Below are 26,382 nucleotides of genomic sequence, written 5' to 3' on the forward strand. Positions count from 1 at the left end.
TCCTATCTTTCACTAATCACTGGTGAACGCATTCCTTGTTTCTTTCACTAATTACTGGTGAACCCAATCCTTTTTTCTTTCACAAATGACTGGCGAACACATTCCTTCTTCCTTTCGCTGAACTCTGGTAAACCCAGTCCTTCTTTCTTTCACTAATCACTGGTGAACTTAATCCTACTAATACTTGTCTTTTTCAATATTCACTAGTGAACCCAATCCTTCCTTCTCTCACTAATCACTCGTGAATCCAATACTTCACTCATTTCACTGATTACTGTTCGTTTTTGCAGTAGGAGTTGTGTGAAGTCACCAGGAAGAGACATAAAGTCAGACGATGGAGCTAAAGATAGGGAGACCAAATTCAACAATGTTAATACCTACACTGGTACAAAAAAGCAGATGTAAGTAGCCAGAGCTTCTATCATCACCATCACCATCCAACATGCCTTCTGCCCTGCCAGAGTGAAGAAAGTATTTGGGAGCTTCTGGAAATTCTATGCATATTTCTAATAAAGTAATGTACAGGCGTGAGCTTTTTAATGTACGTTTGCAGTAACATGTGTATGTGTTCCTAATTATTTGCCAATTTGAGACCTAATCCCATTGAAAGAAAATATTCTGGAACAGAGAGAAGGGTAGGTAGTGAAATATGGATGCCCTGAGTGGTGGAAGCAGTTCACACTAATTGTGTTAAATGTATATCTTAAATGAACTGCTACTTTTCTAGCATCCATCTTCTGCATGAAAGCCCATAATGTTTAATTCTACTCTGGTACTTTTTATGTATTTTGTTCTTAAAATATGTTTTTTATCCTGGTTTACATGCTATCGAACTGGTTGGACAGATGGAAAATGTCACTCTGCTTGAGAAAACGCTTAATGTAACTTACAGGGTTTTAGCTTTGTAGTGCGACTATTTAAAAATACGTATATCATGGATCTTATTGTTTTAATTATATTTATTGTTATTGATTTGAGGCCTCTGCCTGTACATACAATAATGAATATAATAAGATGAATATGGCTTCCCTGCCTGTGTGTTCCATTAGAAGGACAGGCTGAAGTATGTCCAGGCTTAATGTTTGGGCAATGACACTGTCAAAGCTGCCAAGGTTCCAGATTGCTATGAGTGACATTTTCATAATTTCAGTGTAATTATGAGTGACATTTCATCAACTATGAGTGACACTTTCTTGCAAGCAAAATCAAGCGAGTTAGACGAGGGAAACATATAAATATCAGAAAATACACCCATGTGAGCAACGAGAAACTGTGAGAAGATCTTAAAACTGCTGCAAAGCACCAGAAATGGAAGGGCAGTAACCAGAGACAGACTGCGTGACTGCAGTTCTCAGTAACAGAGGGCAGGGGGCACTGCAGCTATGATCTCATTGATCTGATCATTCATGACAACGCGCTAGTCTGAAAAGCATGTTTTACAGCATAGCACAGCAAGTGCCACTAGGAGATTATACCGTCCCTCAGTCTCAGGCACGTACTTCTTTGCGAGCTGGGGAGCCGGTGCCGCAGCAACAGGCAGGCCCTGTGACACTCAAAGCTGACAGGTTTTCAGATTGCTTATGTGTGACATTTCCACGGTTTAAGTACATTTATATTGGACAATTAACTGACAAGTGTGTGACATGAAGAATGCCACTTTCTCATAAGTGGAACCAAGCAATCAAGTGCATGGAAAGAGGTAAATATCAGAAAAGACACCCTTTTGTGAAATAAGAAGCTCTGAAAACAACTTGAAACTGGTACAAAACCCCTGAAATGGAAGGTTGAGACTAGGTTTATAATGAACACTAAATCTCTGCCCATTTTGTGCCAGCCCATCTGAAACTGTTTGCAATTCTAGTTTAAAACAATGTGCATATTCATAGTGCTTTCTGTCACAGGCTGGCACCTCACAGCACTGTAATACAGATGCCACTATTCACCACTGTGCCAACCAGTACTGAATTCTGTTTCTCACTGGTTACACACAAACATTTGCAGCGGCTGCATTAAAATCGAGAAACACCAGATCATATTTCGTGGGATGCTGACAGCTTGGCTTTTGGACTCTGGAGCAGCTGGAAACCCCCACACATCATTCATCAAACATACATAACATTCACTCTGTGAAACAAGTGAACCACTGCATTTTCGAAAATAACATGCCTCTTGTGTAAACTAACTAAAGTAACTGCAGTGACCTAAAGAGGTTAAAGCACATGATGCAGAGGTCAGATGAGTGAACTGTGCAGTCTGAGACTGCGGGCATATTATCAAGACAGGCGATACAATTATCGCCGTTTTAGCGGCAGAAAACTGCTGCTAAAACGGCGATTATGGGCTTCATAATATGCTCTATGGAATTCCAATTGAAGCCCATGTTAGATGTCCTTCACATCTAATATGGGCTTTAATTGGAATTCCATAGAGCATATTTTGAAGCCCATTATCGCCGTTTTAGCGGCAGTTTTCTGCAGCTAAAACGGCGATAATTGTATCGCCTGTCTTGATAATATGCCCCTGAGTGTGTAGCTCACCTGGGCTGCAGCTCCATACTCTCTTCCATGCTATGTTTATCTACAGTTTGGTTAGAGTTTTAACACACAGATACATGTATGTATCTACATGATAGACGGTGGTAGATGCGTTTTCTACCAGCATTAGAGGTACCTGGGAAGCAAGCATTGGAAATATACGCGGGGAGGAGATGTGACCTTGTGGCTAGAGCTGCCAACCCTAGGGAACCAGGTTCAAATACCCAGCCTCAGTGCAATGTCCAGGGATTCTGGGCAATTACTGAATCATCCCATGCCTATAACATATGTGTAACATGTTATTGTGCTCATGTAAAGTGCTCTAATTCCCCCGGGCCACCTTTGCTCTATATAAAACTGCAAAAAAGAAACCTGTGGAAATGTTACATAAGAAAGAGGACCACAAGGTATGGGAGTCATAGGTCATTCCTACTGGGTATAGTTTAAGAGTGCTCGATCTGGAAAAGCACAAACTCAGATTTTAAAATGTGCCACCATGTTTGGGGGTTGTCTTTACTAATAAGAATTGATTTCTATCCAAATCAACCCTTTTTCCAACATTAGGATAGTGAAAGACTGGAGTAGAAATCAACGCTTTAATGGACAACTTGCGGTTTCCAGGCAGCTCTTTGATGACAGGTAATAGTTCACTGTTCTATATTAAGATTTTAATTTATAAATTGCAACCAGTAAAATGATCTCTATGACAAAAGCAGCAATTCACTGAGCTATTTACATTATTTGCACTTTTGTGATCTGAATGGTGCACGTGCTTTGCAGATGGCATCTCAACCCTCTGTGCTACTTTATGGGACAAAACCTCCACCAGACAAAACTCCATCGATCCCCTGCATGTCCATTAATCACCGAGGTTTTCTTGACATTTTTATTGTTGTCTGAAACTTGCTGGAGGCGGGTGCGCTTTTAAATCCACTATAATTGTGACAACACAGCGCCGCTGAAGTCAGCGCCTGGTGCGGTGGCACCGATCGCACCGCCCTATAGTTGGCCCTGTCTGTTAGTCCCGTTTTTGTTGTCTATAAATGGCTGTGCCATTGGAATGTGGCAGACACATAGGCGGGCATTGGATATTGGCTGACATGCACGCCGGGACTGGCCATAGCAGGCACCGGGCAATCCCCCGGTGCGCCGCACGGGTGAGGGCCGGTTTTGGGCCCCTGGGGGTCGTTTTTGTTACAGGGCCGTTTTTAATCAGCCCTGTACCAAAATCAGCCAAAAACCGGCCCCGGCAAGGAGCTCGGCGGCTCCTCCAACCCCCCCCCCGCCCCCCCTCCCCTGAGTGGGAAGGGGGGGGGGGGGGGCGGCCGAGCACTCTGTCGGGGCCGGTTTTGTTTCCCAGTCCGGCCCTGCTGACATGAGGTTAGTACCCCTCGCCAAGGCCAGTAAATGTGCAAACGCAGGTGGGTATATTACCACTGAAGGGTGAGAAAGGTGGCCTGCGGGGTCGAGTCTGCAAGACCTTGGTTGAAACTGCGGTCAAGTCAAATGGGTCATTCAGGTGGGCACGGAACAGCTGTGCACACCTGTCATGTGTGACAACATCTAAGCGCAAACCTGCTGCCATTGTTACCAAACGTTGCTCTATCTGCATAATTAGGACTGGGGACCTGGGATGTTTAAATGACACAAACCTGTGCGCTGCATCAGCATTTGTTGCTGCGGTGAACCCCTTTGGGTACCCCAATGAGGCAGACTGCATCTTGAGTTTACAGCTCAACCTGCTGTGGCCCCTGCGACCGGCCCCGCCCAGCGCCCTTCCATCTTCTCAAAGACTGACCTACTGGCCGATGTCCCATCCAACTGCAGCGCCCCCAATTGACCTGTGCTTCCAGCGGGTCAAGTCCCTGCCTCCTTGGTGAAGTTGGTGAGGCTAAGGTTGACTTCCATAGGTGACTTCACTGTTGGGCCTCACAGCTTGTATCCCCTCCATCTCACTTTCACTTAACTGCTCTCCGCACACACTTCTAATCTCAAAGGCAGCTCTACTACTGACCGATGCGCCATCTGTCTGCCCGCCCCCCCCCCTGCCCCCATGAGCCCATAGGCATACACCTGGTCAAGTGCCCCTCTCTACCATCTCTGTTTCTTTGGTCTCCATCTGAAGGCGCTTTCACTCATTTTATTACATTGAATTACACTCTTATCCCAGGATTACTCATGAACAGCAGTGGCTGACTCGCTTACTTTGTGAGATGCGAAGAGCGACAGTTCGGTATGGATAACCTCATGGCTGCAACGACTCCTGCGGCAAACACCAGCCACCCAGGCATGATTCAGACTGACTCTCAGGCTCAGCAGAAGATGGGGTTCCAGCGGCCGCCGCGGTCGTGAGGTTGGGACAGTTCCGGTTGCGGAGATCAGCATTCTCATTTTAATTAAATTACAGCGGACCAGCTCTGGCATCACCACTGCAGCCTACCTCCCACAACCACCCACTCACGACGCCGCTCTCCCTCTCCATGGTGTCATCTATCAGGAATGCCACGCTGCGCGGGTGATACTATTGTTACATTGTAGCAGCTAGAGCTGCAGAGCGGCTCAGCCGGTCCCCCAAGCGTGCAGGGAGCAACGTGCATGGTGCACTGCTAAATTCAGCTTTAGTTTCAGTCTGCATTAATTGGTGCATGGTTAGCAGCATTATGGCGTGACAGCCGATGAGGTGCAAATCAATTTATGCGTGACTTTTCATTTCAGTGCATTGATGCAGACCACCACACTGAAATGCGTTAGTCTAACGCCTGATGCGCGGTACTCGGCAGGGCTGCACTGTCTATCTACCCTTCACTGTGGACTAACCTGATGGGTACTCACCAGGGGGAGTGCCAGGCTTACTGTGATGCTGCGAGTCTGATACCTTGCATTGGACCACAGACCCCGGTGGCACGCCATTGCTGCCAACACAAATGTGCCACGTAAGGCCTCAGTATTTACAACAAGGGGTGGTGAGGGACAGAGTCTCTGAATTAAGCAGAAAGCTCTCACCCAGTCAAGAGATCAGGGCTAGATCCAACACCGTTTTTTAGCTCACTGCACCATCCCAGTTTCAGAACCTGGCTGTATGCAAATTAGTCTGTTCCTGTCCCAGTGCATGATGGGAACAGGGCAAACCAAACTACAAAAGCCAATTCTTACACTGGGAAGGAAACAAGCTCCCGGGGACCGGTTTCTGGCATTACAGCCGTCTTCGGCCCGGTTTGCTTGAATCCTGATGGTGCAATGAGCAAGGGTCTCACATCTGAGAATACCCTTCCACGCTTAGGGTGGACAAAAATATTTACAACAAGGGGTGGTGAGGGACAGAGTCTCTGAATTAAGCAGAAAGCTCTCACCCAGTCAAGAGATCAAGGCTAGATCCAACACCGTTTTTTAGCTCACTGCACCATCCCAGTTTCAGAACCTGGCTGTATGCAAATTAGTCTGTTCCTGTCCCAGTGCATGATGGGAACAGGGCAAACCAAACTACAAAAGCCAATTCTTACACTGGGAAGGAAACAAGCTCCCGGGGACCGGTTTCTGGCATTACAGCCGTCTTCGGCCCGGTTTGCTTGAATCCTGATGGTGCAATGAGCAAGGGTCTCACATCTGAGAATACCCTTCCACGCTTAGGGTGGACAAAAATATTTACAACAAGGGGTGGTGAGGGACAGAGTCTCTGAATTAAGCAGAAAGCTCTCACCCAGTCAAGAGATCAGGGCTAGATCCAACACCGTTTTTTAGCTCACTGCACCATCCCAGTTTCAGAACCTGGCTGTATGCAAATTAGTCTGTTCCTGTCCCAGTGCATGATGGGAACAGGGCAAACCAAACTACAAAAGCCAATTCTTACACTGGGAAGGAAACAAGCTCCCGGGGACCGGTTTCTGGCATTACAGCCGTCTTCGGCCCGGTTTGCTTGAATCCTGATGGTGCAATGAGCAAGGGTCTCACATCTGAGAATACCCTTCCACGCTTAGGGTGGACAAAAATATTTACAACAAGGGGTGGTGAGGGACAGAGTCTCTGAATTAAGCAGAAAGCTCTCACCCAGTCAAGAGATCAGGGCTAGATCCAACACCGTTTTTTAGCTCACTGCACCATCCCAGTTTCAGAACCTGGCTGTATGCAAATTAGTCTGTTCCTGTCCCAGTGCAGGATGGGAACAGGGCAAACCAAACTACAAAAGCCAATTCTTACACTGGGAAGGAAACAAGCTCCCGGGGACCGGTTTCTGGCATTACAGCCGTCTTCGGCCCGGTTTGCTTGAATCCTGATGGTGCAATGAGCAAGGGTCTCACATCTGAGAATACCCTTCCACGCTTAGGGTGGACAAAAATATTTACAACAAGGGGTGGTGAGGGACAGAGTCTCTGAATTAAGCAGAAAGCTCTCACCCAGTCAAGAGATCAGGGCTAGATCCAACACCGTTTTTTAGCTCACTGCACCATCCCAGTTTCAGAACCTGGCTGTATGCAAATTAGTCTGTTCCTGTCCCAGTGCATGATGGGAACAGGGCAAACCAAACTACAAAAGCCAATTCTTACACTGGGAAGGAAACAAGCTCCCGGGGACCGGTTTCTGGCATTACAGCCGTCTTCGGCCCGGTTTGCTTGAATCCTGATGGTGCAATGAGCAAGGGTCTCACATCTGAGAATACCCTTCCACGCTTAGGGTGGACAAAAATATTTACAACAAGGGGTGGTGAGGGACAGAGTCTCTGAATTAAGCAGAAAGCTCTCACCCAGTCAAGAGATCAGGGCTAGATCCAACACCGTTTTTTAGCTCACTGCACCATCCCAGTTTCAGAACCTGGCTGTATGCAAATTAGTCTGTTCCTGTCCCAGTGCATGATGGGAACAGGGCAAACCAAACTACAAAAGCCAATTCTTACACTGGGAAGGAAACAAGCTCCCGGGGACCGGTTTCTGGCATTACAGCCGTCTTCGGCCCGGTTTGCTTGAATCCTGATGGTGCAATGAGCAAGGGTCTCACATCTGAGAATACCCTTCCACGCTTAGGGTGGACAAAAATATTTACAACAAGGGGTGGTGAGGGACAGAGTCTCTGAATTAAGCAGAAAGCTCGTCTGCTCGTAGCTTGTCTCCTTTCTGGTGAAGAATTGGCTTGGTAGTTTAGTCTGCCCTGTTCCCATGATGCACTGGGCCAGGGACAGACTGATTTGCATATAGCCAGGTTCTGAGCTGGGATGGGGCAGTGAGATAAATAACGGTGATGGATCAAGCCCTGATCTTTGGACTGGGTAAGAGTGGTCTGTTTAACTCAGACACTCTGTTCATCACCACCCCCTTTTTGTAAATCGTTTTTGGCCACTATAGGTGTGGCAGGGTATACTCAGACATGAGTCCCTTTCTCACTGCTCCATCAGGATTCAAGCAAGCCGGGCCGAAGAAGGCTGAAATGCCAGAAACTGGTCCCCGGTAGCTTGTCTCCTTTCTGGTGAAGAATTGGCTTGGTAGTTTAGTCTGCCCTGTTCCCATGATGCACTGGGCCAGGGACAGACTGATTTGCATATAGCCAGGTTCTGAGCTGGGATGGGGCAGTGAGATAAATAACGGTGATGGATCAAGCCCTGATCTTTGGACTGGGTAAGAGTGGTCTGTTTAACTCAGACACTCTGTTCATCACCACCCCCTTTTTGTAAATCGTTTTTGGCCACTATAGGTGTGGCAGGGTATACTCAGACATGAGTCCCTTTCTCACTGCTCCATCAGGATTCAAGCAAGCCGGGCCGAAGAAGGCTGAAATGCCAGAAACTGGTCCCCGGTAGCTTGTCTCCTTTCTGGTGAAGAATTGGCTTGGTAGTTTAGTCTGCCCTGTTCCCATGATGCACTGGGCCAGGGACAGACTGATTTGCATATAGCCAGGTTCCGAGCTGGGATGGGGCAGTGAGATAAATAACGGTGATGGATCAAGCCCTGATCTTTGGACTGGGTAAGAGTGGTCTGTTTAACTCAGACACTCTGTTCATCACCACCCCCTTTTTGTAAATCGTTTTTGGCCACTATAGGTGTGGCAGGGTATACTCAGACATGAGTCCCTTTCTCACTGCTCCATCAGGATTCAAGCAAGCCAGGCCGAAGAAGGCTGAAATGCCAGAAACTGGTCCCCGGTAGCTTGTCTCCTTTCTGGTGAAGAATTGGCTTGGTAGTTTAGTCTGCCCTGTTCCCATGATGCACTGGGCCAGGGACAGACTGATTTGCATATAGCCAGGTTCTGAGCTGGGATGGGGCAGTGAGATAAATAACGGTGATGGATCAAGCCCTGATCTTTGGACTGGGTAAGAGTGGTCTGTTTAACTCAGACACTCTGTTCATCACCACCCCCTTTTTGTAAATCGTTTTTGGCCACTATAGGTGTGGCAGGGTATACTCAGACATGAGTCCCTTTCTCACTGCTCCATCAGGATTCAAGCAAGCCGGGCCGAAGAAGGCTGAAATGCCAGAAACTGGTCCCCGGTAGCTTGTCTCCTTTCTGGTGAAGAATTGGCTTGGTAGTTTAGTCTGCCCTGTTCCCATGATGCACTGGGCCAGGGACAGACTGATTTGCATATAGCCAGGTTCTGAGCTGGGATGGGGCAGTGAGATAAATAACGGTGATGGATCAAGCCCTGATCTTTGGACTGGGTAAGAGTGGTCTGTTTAACTCAGACACTCTGTTCATCACCACCCCCTTTTTGTAAAACGTAAGGCCTCAGTGGCAGTCATTGAGTCCTACAAGGTCCCTGCAGCTGCCTACTTTCTTTGAAGACGAGAAACCAATGGCAGCTTTTTGAGTTCATTCTTGGCCATAAGGCATCCATCTCTGCCCCAGCCCTGCCGAATGTTCCTCCATGGGTGATGGCAAGTCTTGGTTTAAAGCGATTTCCGCATAGCATTGCTCCATCCCACGTCCTCACCCCATCCTTTCCTCTTGATTACCTTTTCTGTACCTCATTTGTGTCCACACTTCCCCCCCAACCCACTTTACACTGTATTCATCCCCCCATTACAGTTCTCCTTTGCTTTATGTCTAGGTTCACACTATAGAAATCGTACATAGCTTGTCACTTGCCATGCACTGTTTATGTGCACTGTGCCACCTGTGAGCAGGTGAAAAGGAGCCATTTTGGGGCATCACTGTTATTGTTGTATCCTTCTGTTACTGCCCCTTGCCATCCCCTGAATAAGGTGTGTGACCGCAGCCTTCTAGCCAGCGCTTCAGGAAGCAGAGCGGCTCACTAGGGAAACGAGTGGCTAGCACAGGGAGAAAATCCCGAGTAATTATGTGGCAGAAGGACTAATGGGCATATTATCAAGGACCGGTGTTAAAATTATCGCCAGGAAACTGCCGCTAAAATGGCGATAATGGGCTTGATAATACGCCCTTGTTAATTCCCATAGAAGCCCATGTTCACACCAGAACATGGCCTTCTATGGGAATTAAGTTTCCTGCCGATAAAATAGCGATAATTTTAACACCGGTCCTTGATAATATGCCCCTAAATTATGTAGCAGGATTTACTAAATTATGTGGCTACAATGATGCAGCACTAAACACCGCTTTGACGTAAAGTACATAACATACTTACTAAGGGTATGCCTCACTAAAATGCGTTTTTACTTTAGGGTTCAGCACTTGGTCCATTAAAAAGGGGTGTAAAATATTTGTGATTCTACCGTCGGAGGAAGATCCTCCTCCTACCTGGCAGCCAAGACATGGAACTCCCTCCCCACCCTCCTACGGATGACCCAGGACCATCTCTCCTTCAGGAAACAACTCAAGACCTGGTGGCTGTTCGAGGAGTAGCCCCCCCCCCCCCCCCCCCCCTTACTCAGCGCCTTGAGACCCTTACGGGTGAGTAGCACGCTTTACAAATTTGGTGATTGATTGTTTGATTGATTGATTCTAAAGTCTGAGCGCCCTGTTTTAATAACATCAGGTTTGACAACAGTGGCTTAGATGTGAACAAGAATTTGTGTTGTTAATAATAAAACAAAAGAAGCTTCATGAACAAAGAAGGAATCATCAATTCACACAGGTGGAATTACACTTAAGGATTTCAGTTTTCCCCTACTGCAGGCAAAAGTCTTCCCCATTTCATCAAAAGGACATGTTTACACTGTCTGGACAACAATGTCCCCTAAAAATGGCTGTTAATGCCAATCAACATTTGAAGGTGACCAGTTAACTTTAGAAGGCGCCTGTAGCAGAACTGGTTCTTGAGTGCAGATATTTTAATAATGCTCGACCATTTTTTTCAATGGTTTGTTGCTCTCAAATTATATTTTTTTAAATTAAAAAAACATAATATGACACACATATATATAGAGAGCTAAAAGTAGGATTCTGTTTCATTAAAATTGCAAGATTCAAGATTATTTTATTGAGATTCAGATACAATGAGATTAACATCATTGTAGTCAACAACAGTCATTACAAGTTTAAAACTTTTTAAAAATATTTAAAAATGTAAAACATATAGGACCCAATCATGATGTCGGGTGGAAAGCCTCCGACCAGATGTCTGAGGCTTTCCGCCCAGCATCATAAGTTTCAGTCCGACCGCCGTATTAGGATGACAGCGGTTGGAGTGAAACCTATGGGGGTTTCCAAAGTTTTTCTGACGGGCTAAAGGAGCCCGCCAGGGCGTCAGAAGGCACCCTAATCCCCGAATGATGGCGGAGCCAAGCTCAGCTCCACCATCGGGATTATGATGGCACTTTCCAACAGCCTTTTCATGTTGGCGTTTATGACATGGAAAGGCTGTCCGAAAGTGTTTTTGGAGATACCTAGCAGGGCCCCATTTCCCCCACCCCTCCCTATGGGGCCTGGGGGCATCTATTTTGCCCCCTAAACATCTCTGCACCATGAGATGCGTGTCCCACGGTGCAGGAATGTTTAAGAACATTAACATTAAATAAACAGCCATTTGCAATGCCATGGGTCTCACATTTGCGAGAGTTTATGTTATTGGCATTCTAAATGACAATGCCTTTTATTTATCTGTTATGATATTTAACAAATAAATAAATGGCATTGTCATTTACAATGCCAATAGCTCAAATTCTTGTAAATGCAAGACCTATTTCATTTCAAAGAAGCGCCCACCATTGTCCCGGGCTGCTTGGAAAGTGAAAGCGCGCACGGCGCACTGAATGTTGCAGGAAAGCACGTCGTGCCTGCAGTAGGAGAAAATCATTAAAGAAAATATTGCTTACAGACAAAATAACACATACCATGTACCAACAGAAGTAAAAGGAGCAGTCCTCATGGGAGGTTACAAATGAGGAAAAGGGGGTACTAAGGAGGGAGTAACAAGCTTATTAACCCTTTAAGTGCTGCCGTCGGCCAACGGTCGTCGGAGCACTACTTTGCCAGTGCTGCGCACATCCGTTGGCCGACGGGGCCGCACCCGTTATTCGAACGTTCAGCACTGGGCGCTGAACGTTCGACGCTCCTAAGGTGTTAACGAATCAGAAATCCGCATTTACAAGGACAATGACCCAAGACAATGAACTATATGTGCAGAGAGTGGGCGGAGCTTCAACTCCATGCTTGAATACAGCATGCCTCGCGGAGCAGGCCATGTGCTGCCCAGGCTCGACCTAAAAATGGCAGAACCCATGATTTAAATCCCAGAATAAATATGGTTGAGGCAGTGCTTCCATGTAGAGGAAACTACTGCATTCATATTCTTTGCGCCCCTATAGTCTAGCATATTTGACTGCTTAGAACTGCTCCTTCTCTGAGCCAACTGAAACAAATCAATTTCTCTCTAATTCAAGTGCGTTTGTGCTAGATTCATTTTTTTTTAAGTATACATTTTCTTATTCTAACCAAAAACTTTAGAACATAAGTAGCATCTTAAAGTATGCTCATTGCTGTGCAAAAGCTGAGAAATGTAGTGCAATATATCAACCAATACCAATGCATAGGAACTTGACAGGCCCATCTCTAGAAGTAGCCCTTCAATCAGAGCCAAGGAATTTAAATTACAGATTTTCTGGAGGCTTTTACTTTTTATTTTATGCATGAAGTCCCAATATTCTATGTCAATAATTTCAGTAGCATACAGCACAGTAGGTGGTATTTTTGCCTGATAAACCGTGAGAAGATGTTTAAAATGCCGATGCTCTGTAGCCTTGTAAAGGGAAGAAAGAGCGTTCACATGGGCCTGGACCTTACTTACTGTAGCAGAAATGTGCTCCATCTCTTGTAAATTACCAGAAAAGTTATTCTCTAAGTAGGGATCTGTATTTACTGAATACAATACATGATTTCCCAATGATCATTTATAACCATCAGTCTTTTTACGATTTTTGCAGCAAAAGGTCAGTACATCTGAAATGAATTAGGTGAAATTAGTATTGTGGGAGCATCAAGCGGGTACAGAGAGAATGCGAGCGTCTCTTGTTCTTGCATTCAAAATTGACACAGGATGCATTTCACACTGAAATATGGAGAAAAATGCAAGATTCTTGTTTTGTATAACTTCACTTAATTGTTGTGAAATTCAGCTTTTCTTTACAGAAGATGATATCACACATATTTGGCTCTCCCTAGATGCAACACACTAACCCACATCGTTGACGACGCCTTGAGATCCCTTGATCAAAATGTCCATTGTTGTCTGAACCTTTTTGACTTGTCCTCAGCATTTGACACTATTAAACATGATAACCTGATTTCTACTCTTCAGCATAGGATGGGGTTATGGGGCCCTGTCTTAAATTGGTTTGCATCTTTCTTGCATAACCATACCCAAAGAATCAAAGTTAACCAATCACTTGCTGCCAGTACACCGGTCACTATTGGAGTACCTCAAGGTTCCGCACTGTCGCTCAAACCTTTTCATGGAAAGTCTTACCAATATCCTGAACGGCTCCAACATTCAATGCCATATGTATGCTGATGACATGCAACTATATTTGAAGATCTCCTCTCCAGAGGTCATAAAAATGCATAATGATGCACTTTGGAAAACGCAACAGTGGCTAACACAGAATCATCTGTTGTTAAATACCTTCAAAACAGAATTCCTTCTTGTGTCCCCCCCCCCCTCACCCCCTCAACCACTTGGCTCCTACCCAAGACTTGATCAAACAACTCTCTGCACTCAATTGCACCCCTCATGTTTTTGACTCTGCTAGATCTTTAGGCATCACCCTGGACAAATACTTAAACATGCAAGCTCACATTAGTGGCACTATTAGAGGTGCCCAATCATCAGCTCAACACACTTAGGAAAATCAAGCCTTTTTTTCCTCCTTAGGAAATCCAGTCAGTAGTCCAATCCCTAGTTATCTCACGCTTAGAATATGGTTTGGTGACTGTTGGACCCGGCCCATTAGGCAGGTTCACCCCTAGACTTTTTGCGTTTTCCTAGCCTATTTATGGAACCTGGTGTTGGTGATTTTAGGCCTCTGCGCACTTTTTCACTGTGGTACAGTGTAAAGTGCTTGAGCTCTCTGTGAATGAATGGTGAGTGACCTGCCCTCCCATAGGAATGAATGGGGAATATGTATGCCCATGGTAGTTCCTGATGTGTGGGGAGTGCAGGGGCGAGTTTGGTATGTATCAACTCGTGAGAGTGAATGCTGCAAAATGATGTATGCGACATGGCTGTGTCTAGTCTAGAAGTCCTACTTTTGGAAGTTGGCATATTTGTGTAAGTTGGTGCTAGCGTGTGATTGGCTGGTGAGCCTGGCCCAGGGTGCATGGGCCTGCTTGTGGATTGACTGTCTGGTTTGAGGATGACAGGGGCTGGAGAGCCCAGGAGGTTGTCTGAGTCAGCCCATGGATGAAAGGCAGCATCTGCTGCCAGGGAAGTGGGAGGAGATGGCACCTGATAGTGAAGGGCTGTTCCTGTGTAACTACAAAGCTGGCTCCACCTCCCGCTGGGCGACTGACACCTCTGTCCCTGATACTGAAGGGGACTTCCCTCTAAACCAGTCCAGCTGGTTCTCACACTGCCTGCTTCAAAGGACTTCAAAGAACTTCAAAGGTTTTGCACTGTATAAGAAGGGGTTGTATCCCCTTCCAAATTGTTCTTGTTTTCAACTTGAATCTGCCAGGAGCATGCTGCTGCTGGGGCTCAGGGGGATCCCTGGGCCCTGCCCAGCTCCTGGACATCTGATGGACTGCTGGGGGACTCTTCCTGGCTGTCCCCCTGCCTGGCTGCACCTTTGAGGACTGTTTGCTGGACTTTGTTTTGGCCCTGGAAGCCTTGACCTGTAATGCCCTGCAGCTGCTGGGACCCTCCTTGCTGTGGGGGTCCTTTCTGGGGCGTTTTGGTGCTTTCTGGGCTCCCCAGCGCCTCGTGGGCGCTTTCTTAACCTGATTGATGGCAGGGCGCTGTGGTTATCCCGTGGGGGGAAGCGCTCCTGCCCTGTGACTGTCCGAGTGCTTCGTGTGCACTCTCATCTGATTTGCGGGTGCCACCCCGACTATGGCGCCCTTTGCGAGTGCCTACCTCGCTTAACTATTTTATATTACTTTTGAGGGTGCCCAGCCCTCGATTTGCCCCCGTAATCACCGCCGCGGCCCGAGCCGCGCACAGGAAGTCAGGCAGCGTTTCGCCTGACCATAGGCGGGACTTCCGGGTTGCAGAGGAAGTCCCGCCCCATTGCCGCGCTGGGATTGGCTGCCGGCAGCGAGAGGAGAAGCGGCCGAGAACGGCGGAGCGGGCCGGCGGGGCTCCGTGGTGGAAGAGGAGCCCCGCGCTGGCCAGAAGAAGGAGCCGCCGCCCGGATGAGCCCCGCAGAGGAGAGCCCGGTGAGTCTGGGCTGGGGCTGGGCAGAATGGAGCAGGGGAGGGGCGCCGGGACACATTGCCGGTGTCCGCCCCCCCCGCAGTAGCGCGAGTTCGCGCTGCTTGTTTGAAGGAAGCCATGAAGGCTTCATGGGCGGCCCCGATTGGCAGCGGGTCGCCCCAACGTTTGAGAGCCCCAAGAGGGGCAGGGGGCATGTGGTGATTTCGAGTCCTCCGTGAAGGACTCCAACGACGGGGCATAATTAACTTTGGTGCAACTAGGGCGGCCCCGGATGGCAGTGGGTCGCCCCACCGTTGGCTCGAGCCCCCGAGGCTCCCCAGGGGCATTTGCAGTTTTGAGCCCTGAGAGAGGCTCGTGGGGGCATTTTGGCCTATTTAGAGCCTGAGGGGCTCCCTGCCGCATTTTCTTTTGCTCGAGTCCCCCGTGAGGGACTCCAACGACCCCCGCAGTCTGAGAGAGCCTGTGTGGCTCAGAGGGGCCATATGTGTTTTTAAGAGCCTGTGTGGCTCCAACGTTTGACCAGTGTTGGCCAGAGCCTGTGTGGCTCCAACGTGCACAGTGTATGTGTCCCAGAGCCTGTGTGGCTCCAGCAGGGCGCAGTTGGCGCCCAAGGGTCAGTGAGGACCCTGTCGAAGTTCATTTTATTGCAATGCCCAGGTGCCCAGCACTTTGTGGGCACCTGCCACGTTTAGGCTTTTTGTACTTTGGACTGGCGCTGCATGGCAGCGCGCCCTGACATTGGACCCAGGGCATCTTTGCCCCACAAGGCCAGTTGGCCTAGGGACTGCCACAGGTAGTGGCTTATGTAGTGTAGGCGCAATGTGATTTCTATGCTTTTAAATAGTAATTGCCTACTGTGTGTTTTTGCGCTATTGACTTATGTTATGGCACCTCTGAATGTTTATGCATTATGTGTCTTCCTTTCCATGCGCTGCACCTCTGAATGGTTAGTCATCATGTGTCTTCTTGCGCTGCACCCCTGAATGTATTTTATTGCATCATGTGCTCTATTCTTAACACCTCTGAATGTTTAGTCATCATGTGTTTCTCCTTATTACTCCTCTGAATGTGTTCATGCATCATGGGTAAGGTGTTCTGGTTTATGCCCCTAAATGTGGTTATTCTTGGGTGGTTGTCTTTTCTACTCCTCTGAATGTAGGTTTATTGTATCATGAGTAATGCATTCTTTCTTAGACCCCTAAATGCTGTGTGATACTTAGGTGGTTCTTCTTTCTTAGTACAGGTGGTCCTAGTAAGGTCCTGGTTCCTGTTACCAGTGGTTACTGGTGGTTATCTTTGATTATTATTTTATGTTACATTTATTCTTCATTCTAGAAGTGATTTTATATTCTACATTTTATCTAGAAGTGCTATATCTGATTCTGACAGGCGCCCATGTGGCCCTGTCTTGTGTACATAATCCCTGTGAATATTGCCCGTGCCAGTTGGCACCATGTATATGTGTGATTTTATCTGATGTGTTTTTACAATACAAAAGTTATTTTTATAATAACCTTGTGTGGAGTCTCTTTTGTGGTGTGCCTAGTATGTTGTTGCTGTTGTGCGCTGGCGCAAATGCTTTACACATTGCCTCCGAGTTTAGCCTTACTGCTTGAGCCAAGCTACCAAGGGGGTGAGCAGAGGTTATCTTGGCGTGTGACTTCCTTGCCCTGACTAGAATGGTGGTTTCTGCCTGGCTTTGGCGTCAGCCTTAGCCTACCAGAAATAGCCAGTTCTAACAGTGACCCTAGCTGGCCTTCCTAAAGCTAGTCTGGATCCTCTTAGAGCCACTCTTGACGCCTCAGCCAGACTCATTATGGGCTCCAGAAAACATGTATACAACGAGCAAACTTAGGGGTCTAAATTGGAAATCTTATTGGGATCTCTTACCAGCTGTCCTAATGTCTCATTAAGTACAGAAGGAAATGAATATCAAATTAGACTAACAGACCAAATCACCAAAATATGGGCCACCTGTGATTGTCGATCTCACTAAGGATTCCCATCAATGACTTGTATAGATCAATATTCTCATCTGGTAATCCTGCCAGGGTATTGTGTCTCTTGATCATTGAGACATCCAACATACCCCCATGGTCGGCTTGGGGTAACGACCCACAATCACTTTATTGTACCATATGATGTTGATCTGATGGGAAAGTGCAGTGCAAAAAATAATAAGAGTGGTGATTAAAAAAGGATAGGGAACTTATCAAAAGACTATTTATTAGGCATAAGCCCCTTCCAGTTTAAAAACAAGAACAGTGCAAAACAGTAATCGCAGTTCAAGCAAATAGCTGCGAGAGGGCCAACATGTTTCAGCCTATCATGGAAAAGGACCATAGGCTTTCATCAGGGCCTCTGTTCTACGTGAATTCTACTGCCTATTTGTGACTAAATGTGTGAAAAATAATACAAAAAACACACACAAGTGAATCATCAACAGTGAAGGATATGATTCTCCTTCAACTATCTGTATTCCTCCTTGGCACCTGGTGTATTGATCACATCTGTTGAAGACAAACAAAGAAGTGGACCCAAATAAGCCAACACGGTCTGTTAGGTGCTGAATTAATTACAATCTTTCTAAATGTTAAGTACTCACCCAGTATACCCGGGGAAAGGACCTCACCTCTTCCTGGACCTGGCTCAGGATGTGTGAGACCCCGCTCTGCAAGAACAAAACAACCCCGCACTTAACATGGGCAGAGAGAGCTTACTCTGACCTACTCTGTCCTGTAATTGTGCCCAGGGTTAGCTAGTAATTTGCACGCAGAGCAAACCTGCTAGTATTGACCTATCCCCAGTTAAGGACTTCACCACACAACCACACCCAAAACTACTGCTTGCACCAGAAGAGTTCATACATACTATTAAATCTTATGTGGTACAGCATAGCTTGTCCCACAGTCGTGTCTGAGTAAGTGAGTTCCCCAGTATACATTAAATTGCTAGTCTTCCTTTCCTTAATAGTTGTAAAAAAGGGGGGGAACAAGGAAAGCAGAGGAGATGTAAAGAGTAGCCCATTTTGACTCTGTGCCTACCTGTCCGTCGTTGTCTCGGTCTGTGACTGAGTCAGGGGGAGGCACTGGGCTATCGTAGGAGCTACAATTTCACTGGTTGTGTCTGATCTACGACAACCAATCAGTGAGCGGCAAAATCGGGATTACAACTTCCCCATAAAGAGTAGAGGCATGCTGTTAATGTAGAGATCGTGCCCCGTGATTATGTGTTCATATTTGAAATCAGACAGAACGCCAAATCTTGTTCAAGTTCCAGACAACTTGCAAGTCTCAATCGAGATATCCTCTGACTCGCGTAGTCTCGCGAGACGGAAGAATGAACTACAGCCTGACGTCAATCGCGCAGTGCATGTAGTTCCAGAAGCATTGCACCTAGCTGATTGTCGGTTTACATTGCGGTTAACTATACCAACACGGTATAGGACTCGCACAATACTCGAGTCATTGCAAATATTGCCAAACTAAAGCCCAGAAGTAGCCAGCCGCGGTTGTTTATACCGAGATGTTGTATGATTTGCGTATTCTCGCGAGAACGTTTATTAAACTACCAAATGATGTCATACGCTCGATGTATGTAGTTCGAGCGACCATTCATACTGTAGATGTTATTATAATGCGAATATTGCCATACAAATGTAAGTGTTTCATGTACAGGCCCAGGACCGACAAACAAACCAACACATTATTGAAATAGAGTGCAGCCAACTAAGATACTTATTGGAACGCTGCTTAAGTAGTATAGTTTTGTGCCAAGAGAAATCCTTATTGGTGATTCCGTGACAGAGTAATGGGATGTATATCTACATCCTCTCATACTAAAAATAGTAAAGACTCAAAGGAGTGAGTCGGATCCCTATTGGTACAGTCTACACAAATTGAAGGTATGGTCCCAAATCCATTGTGTAGTCTTAATTTCAGCCCAAAGTCTGTTCGAAGATGGTCAAGTGAGGTATACAGTGAGGGAGAACTAGCTTCCTCCACTAATACAACCGCATACTTCAAAGAATAGTGTATTTAAATTACAGAGCATGAATGGTCCATTAATGGTGTAATCATGATAAATTGAACCAAGGAATGTCGTCATTTAGCCCATGTCTATCTGTACACAATTTGAAAACCCATTTTTGTTCTTTTAAGAACAGGAATTTGGATATGTCACTTATGTGTGAGGGAATGAACGGTTTTTCACGAACATTCCACTTGAAATCCATTTCACTGTGGTTGTGTTGTATGAAATGTTTTGTCAGTTTCGAAACATCTTTTTTGCACCGAAAGGTGCTCTTGTGTTCTTGCATCCTCACCCACAACCTGAATTCATCCAGACACCTAGAAGGAATTCAGTTCAGAGCACGTTCTGTCTAAACTGCTGCTAGCCTGGTCTGCACAGAGAGTTCCACAGTTTGCTTTCCTGCATGCAGTAAGCTCAGCTTTCATAGTTGGCTGACTTAACCTTCTGATCCACAAAGGGAGCGCAGAGAGTGCACAGAGAGCGCGCGGGCCACGCGCTGCATGATAAATATGAACCTTGGATAAAAGGCAGGTAAGCCTAGAGGTAAAACTGATCTGCTGCACAGGGATTCCAACATGATCCCTTTCCGAAGCGTGAGCCAATGGATTTGTCCAGTTGATTTGAGACAGAGTCGGGTTTATGAGGACAATTGGACCCAGACAGCAGCCTTTGGGATAACCAGGCTTGTAATTCTGTATGTATCCCGAAATAAAGGCAGTTGCGAAAGTACAAATGTACTTGCACAAATGCTCCCAGTGCTATTTCATTGTGAAACGCAGTGGCGGCTCCTCCGCCAAGGTGGAGGAGTTTCGCCCCACTGCCTCAGAGCAGGGAAAGAAAGGAAAAAAGTAAAATGATAATAACTAATGGTATTATAATTTTATTTTGTCCTCCTGCTGCGGCAGATTGCGTGAGGGGGCGGGGCTGAAGAGCAAGGGAGGAGTGGTGCAACACTCCTAAGTGCACAATGACTGTTTGGTCGTCCCTCTCGGGCCATCCAAACCGGTCAAGCGCACTTTCCCCTTCTCCATGCATTGCAGCCTGCATGGGGAACGTGCCCCCCCCTCCAGCCCCTGGCTGAGCACACTGTCACGGCACTCAGACCAATCACAACATTGCATTATAGAGTTGTGATTGGCTGCGGGACCGTTGCAGCCCTGGTGCTTCCTGCTTCCTATTTCTCACAGGAAGCGAAGAAGAGGACGCAGGGGAGGCGGCCGGCCCGGAGGTAAGTGATTTTTCTTTTAAAGTGAACTGCCCCCGCCCTTATCCAGGGCTGGACTGGCTATAGCGGGCACCGGGCGTTACCCCGGTGGGCCGCTAGGGTGGGGCCGATTTTGGGCGCCTGGGGGCTGTTTTTGTTACATGGCCGTTTTTGCAGCATAGCTGCAAAATCAGCTCTCGTAACAAACTCGGCCAAAACCGGCCCTGGCAAACAGCTCGGCCGTTCCCAGGGGGGCCGGCCGAGCTCTCTGCCAGGACCAGTTTTGGGTCCCAGTCCGGCCCTGCCCTTTCCCCAGCACCCGACCCATTGCTGCTTCCAGGCAGCAGCTGCGACTGGAGAAACGTGGTGAAAGGGAAGGATTCAGCTTAATGTGTGCAGATATTTTTGAGGGGTTTTATCCAATTTTAGGTCTTGGCTAGTCGGCAAATGTGCTGTCTCTTTGAGACATATTTACATACAGTGGGCTTACAACCCGTCCATAGCTTACCATTTGTTAGCTTCAGCATCTCTTTCATTTCCTTTGTTCCTGTTTGTCATGGCGTAGATGCCTCTTCTTGTGTTTGGCCCAACCCCTAGAGCACGAACCAAGTTCTTCTGTCCATCCACTGGTCTCGTTTTCAGAGTTTAAAAAAAAATTGTGTTCAATCATTCCATATGAGTGCTTGCGTTTTTAATCACTATTTCCCCTTCCACCCACCCCCCATCCATGTGGCTTCTTTTCCCTCGAACCACCTTGATCCATCCATTTCTCCTCTAACTAACCCTCTGTTCATATTGGGATTTTCCACTGTCCGTCTGCTTCTCACTCTTTCCCATTCTGTATTCATTTTGTCTTGGCATATGCCTATTAGCCATTGTTTGCTCCCATACGAGCACTATAGGAGAAAAGCTTAATATTCCATTCAATAGCTGCTGCATGATTAGTTAGTCATAAACTGTGACAAAAATATTTACTTTTAAAACAGAAAAAAAAGGAAATTATTTCACACTGGTTGCTGGTAAATACATTAAGGTAATATTATTGTCTCTTGAATATCAAGCATAAAATTACACATCTTCAAAAAAAAAACCTTATCCCCACCACCCTCCTCCCCTCTTCTCCCGTGTTTTGTTGCTTGCCAGCCCCTCTGCTGTTGATTGTCCTGCCCCTCCTGCCAGACAAAAAAAGCGATATGACGTGGCCACCGCCGGCCACGTCATAACGCTTTTTTTCCAGGACTTTCAGCCCTGCTGAACAGCTGGTGTGCTGCTAAACAACATGGCTAAAAGACATTCACATTGACAATGGCAAAAGCTCTTGCATTACCGAGACCTATTGGCTTTGCCAAAGCTTATTATATAGATTTAATTAAGCATCAGTGACATTTGAAACATTTTACTTTGCAACAACGATATGGAAATCATTAAAGATAGTGTGGTCAACATAGTTTAGGAAAACAGCAGTGGCTAAATGGATCTCTTGCACCATTTTTGTCATCACAGGTGGTGAAAACGTACATGTAACTAAAGCTAGACGTATATCTATGTGACAGAAAATAAAGTCATGAAACCGTACATAACAGCTGCAGGTTGGTTGAATTTAGGCAATGAGAGATTATCATGCTTGAACATTAGCAGATTAGCACCCTTGGCCAGTGAGAATCTAGCATCATTGAACAATGAGGGATTAGCATCCTAGGACAATGTGAGATTTGCATTCTTGGACAGTGACAGATAAGCATCCCTGGACAATATGAGATTCACATTCTTGGACAATGTGAGATTCGCATTCTTGGGCAATGAGAGATTAGCATCATTGGGAAACGAGAGATTAGCATCCTTGGGAAATGAGAGATTAGTATCATTGGGCAATGACAGATTAGCATATTTGGGAAATGAGAGATTAGTATCATTGGGCAATGACAGATTAGCATATTTGGGAAATGAGAGATTAGCATCATTGGGCAATGACAGATTAGCATCCTTGGATAATAAGAGATTAGTACCATTGGGCAAAATAGATTATCATCTTTGGACAATGAGAGGTTAGCATCCTTGGACAATGAGAGGTTAGCATCCTTGGACATTGAGAGATTAGCATCCTTGGGCGATGAGAGATTAGCATCCTTGGACAATGAGAGATTAGCATCCTTGGACAATGAGAGATTATCGTTCTAGAGCAATGAGAGATTATCACCCTTAAACAATTAGAGACTAGCATCCTCTACTACTCCCAGATTAGCATCCTTGGGCAATGAGAGAATATCATCCTTTAGAAATGAAAGATTAGCATCCTTGGACAATGAGAGATTATCATCCGTGGGCAATGAGAGATTAGCATCCTATGACAATGTGAGATTTGCATTCTTGGACAATGACAGATGAGCATCCCTGGACAATGTGAGATTAGCATTCTTGGGCAATGAGAGATTAGCATCTGTGGGCAATGACAGATGAGCATCCCTGGACAGTGTGAGATTTGCATTCTTGGACCATGTGACATTAGCATACTTGGGCAATGAGAGATTAGCATCATTGGGAAATGAGAGATTAGAATCCTTGGGCAATGAGACATTAGCATCCTTAGGAAAGGAGAGATTAGCATCCTTGGACAATGAGAAGTTAGCATCCTTGGACAATGAGAAGTTAGCATCCTTGGACAATGAGAGATTAGCATCCTTGGGCAATGGGAGATTAGCATCCTTGGGCAATGGGTGATTAGCATCCTTGGGCAATGGGAGATTAGCATCCTTGGACAATGAGAGATTATTATCCTTAAACAATTAGAGACTAGCATCCTCTACTACTCCCAGATTAACATTCTTGGGCAATGAGAGAATATCATCCTTAAACAATTAGAGACTAGCATCCTCTACTTCTCCCAGATTAACATTCTTGGGCAATGAGAGAATATCATCCTTTAGCAATGATAGATTAGTATCCTTGGGTAATGAGAGATTAGCATCCTAGGACAATGAGAAATAAGCATCTTCTACTACTCTCAGATTTCTCACTGCCAATGCAGGAGTAAAACGAATTCCCATGCAGTAGGTCTGAGATATCCCGCCCTGTTGTTTAGGACATTTTGTGTATCCAGAATCTCCAATTACGAGGTGCTCAACTTCAAGAGTTGTTACTCGTCCACAAGCACACAGAATCCACAGCACATGGATGGCAATCACAGGACACCTACGCCCTGCTCTAAACTCAACAAAGTCCGAATGTCTTCTGCATGAATGGAAAAGAAATCCAAGCTCATGCACCCCACTAGACAGAGGTGTCTTGCAGATGCTGAATGGACCAGGGGAGAGTGAGAAGATTGTGTGATTTTCCATGGAGCCGACCAGTCCGCCAAGGCGATGGAGCCTAGCTGCACCGCCTGAGTGAGACGTGTCTTGCAGGAATGAGTAGATCCAATGGGGTATTGCATTGCTTAGCCTGAAACTGGCCAATCACTGCACTAATATCTGGTTTCTGATGGTGTCAAAAGCAGTGAACGGATCTGGAAGGGTCACCACACTGGCACCATCAGCCACTGTATTGGTGCAGCTCATCGCGGACGAGGCGACCACTGGCTGTGTCCTGAATCCGTCCGAAAACCAGTCAGGAGGCGATCCAAGAAGCCCTTTGAGCCCAATGGGCGTTGCGCGCCTGTGCTGATGAGAATACACAGTAAGAGGCTTGTTTCCCTTGCCTGGCGCTAAAATTCTACTAGGACCCGAGCTGAGCCTGCATATTAATAGGAAAGACTTTAACACCTTAACCGCGGATGTTATTTCGCTGCAGTGCGGCGGTTCCACGTCGGCCGTTGGACGTTCGTTGCACCAGTGAGCTAGTGCTCGCGATGGCCAATGGCCGACGGCAGCAGGGAAGGAATTCCAAAAATGTATACATCAGACCTTAAAAGAGATGCCAAATGTTTGGAATTCTTCTAAACTCAGAGTGGCCTCCTGGAACATAATTAAGAAAAGTGGTTGTGAAATAACGCTGAATTTAAAACCGTGTCTGTGAAACAAGCACGAATGCATGTACTGTGAAAAAAAAAAACATTTTCTTGACAAAGAAGTAATCATTCTTTCCACCTTGTATGAAGTTGTGTTTCCTGCTGCAGACTAGTGCACTTCGCCAGTCCATCAATTTGGAATATTAACACAGTTTGGACAATATTACCACTCCCTATGGTTGAATACAACAGCCAACTGCTGAGAGGTGAACACTTCACTATTGTGCAGTGTTGCTCCCAATTCAGTGGTTTATCATTCATTTCTGATCTGTTTGAGATAGACAAAAAGTTTTTACTGAAATTTGCTAATTATGCAGCAGATCGCAGATATATGGCAGGCGCATAAATATGCAATAAGAATGCAGAAAAGGCCACAACCCATGAAGCTTTAGGCAGCTTTAGTGGCTACGGGTGTACCACACCATAGTATAAGATTCAATAAGGGGCTTTCACTGACACACGCTCCTGATAATTTTTCACCTTGGAAGGAAAGACTTCAAAGAAGAGAATTTCACCTTCCATTCCATATACATTTTCATTTCCTGCCCCCAATAACCCTTGAAAAACATCAACATACATTGTGATAGCATTAAAAACTTAAAATCCTAGAGTCACCCTTTCTGACCAAAAGGAACAAGGTACCTCATACCATAAGACAAAGGATTCCCTTGTGTGCCAAAAACAAACCTAGAATATATCACAATAGCCCAGTAAGAATGCACTTAGCACAATAGTCATCCAGACTGGTAATGCATAAAACAGTACACAAAACGCTATATCACTCTGTCTCCTTGGTTAAAATGTATACATTTATATTTTTATTATTATTGTCATTCAAAATACACATAGTAATTTACACTTTGCATATATTCAAGAAAATATACAATTTAAAAAATCATGAGAAATGTCCATACAATATCAATAGTTCTAAGAAATATTCTTCTCCTCGTTCCTCCTATTCATATATAACAAATCTTCAACAAAAAGCATTCAATTCGAGAAAAAAACCAACAATCATAAATAATAAAATATTCAGCGAGAAACAAAAATTTGGGAAAATAAATGAATGTTATTCCCTGGGCTCCCACTTCTCTTTTTCCCTCTCTTTTTCCTTTCTTTCTTTCCTCTCTCTGGTCACTCATTGTTATGGTATGTTATTTTTATATTGCGCATATCACCAACCGGTCTCTAAGCGCTTGTAGAGAGTGAGCAAGTCACTAGAGCAGAAATAATTGGTAGCGGCGGATGCAGAGATTACACAGTTGTTAGTGCCTCTCTGAAAAGGAAGGTCTTTAAGAGCTTCCTAAAGATGAGCAAGACCGGTTCCTTTCGCAGGTATTCCGGCAGATCATTCCAGGCCTGCGGCAGGAGGACAGAAAACGCTCTCCCCCCTTTAGATTTAGAGCTGTACCTGGATGGAACTAGCCTACATGCCTCAGATGATCGTAGGACCTGACTGGAAACATACTTTGTCAAACGATCTTTTATATATTTCAGTGCCTCACCATAGATTGCCTTGTGGGCGATACAAAGACCCTTAAACTGCACTCGCTGTTTAATAGGCAACCAGTGCAATTTATGTAACAGGGGTGGCTTGTGTCCTCCTAGTGAGTCCAAAAATTAGCCTAGCCGCATCATTTTGTATGACTTGCAGTCTCCTAAGAAGCTTCTGGGGAAGGCCAAGGAAAAGGGCATCCCCGTAGACTAGCTGAGAGATGACAGTGGCGGAGACAATTGACTGTAGGGCGGATGTAGATAGGAGGGGAACAAGTTTCCGTAACTGCCTAAGTACACCTGTACAGATTCCCACAACAGAGGAGACCTGACTAGACATAGACAA

Source organism: Lissotriton vulgaris, chromosome 10 (assembly GCF_964263255.1).
Source record: "Lissotriton vulgaris chromosome 10, aLisVul1.2, whole genome shotgun sequence".
In the NCBI taxonomy this organism is placed as follows: domain Eukaryota; kingdom Metazoa; phylum Chordata; class Amphibia; order Caudata; family Salamandridae; genus Lissotriton; species Lissotriton vulgaris.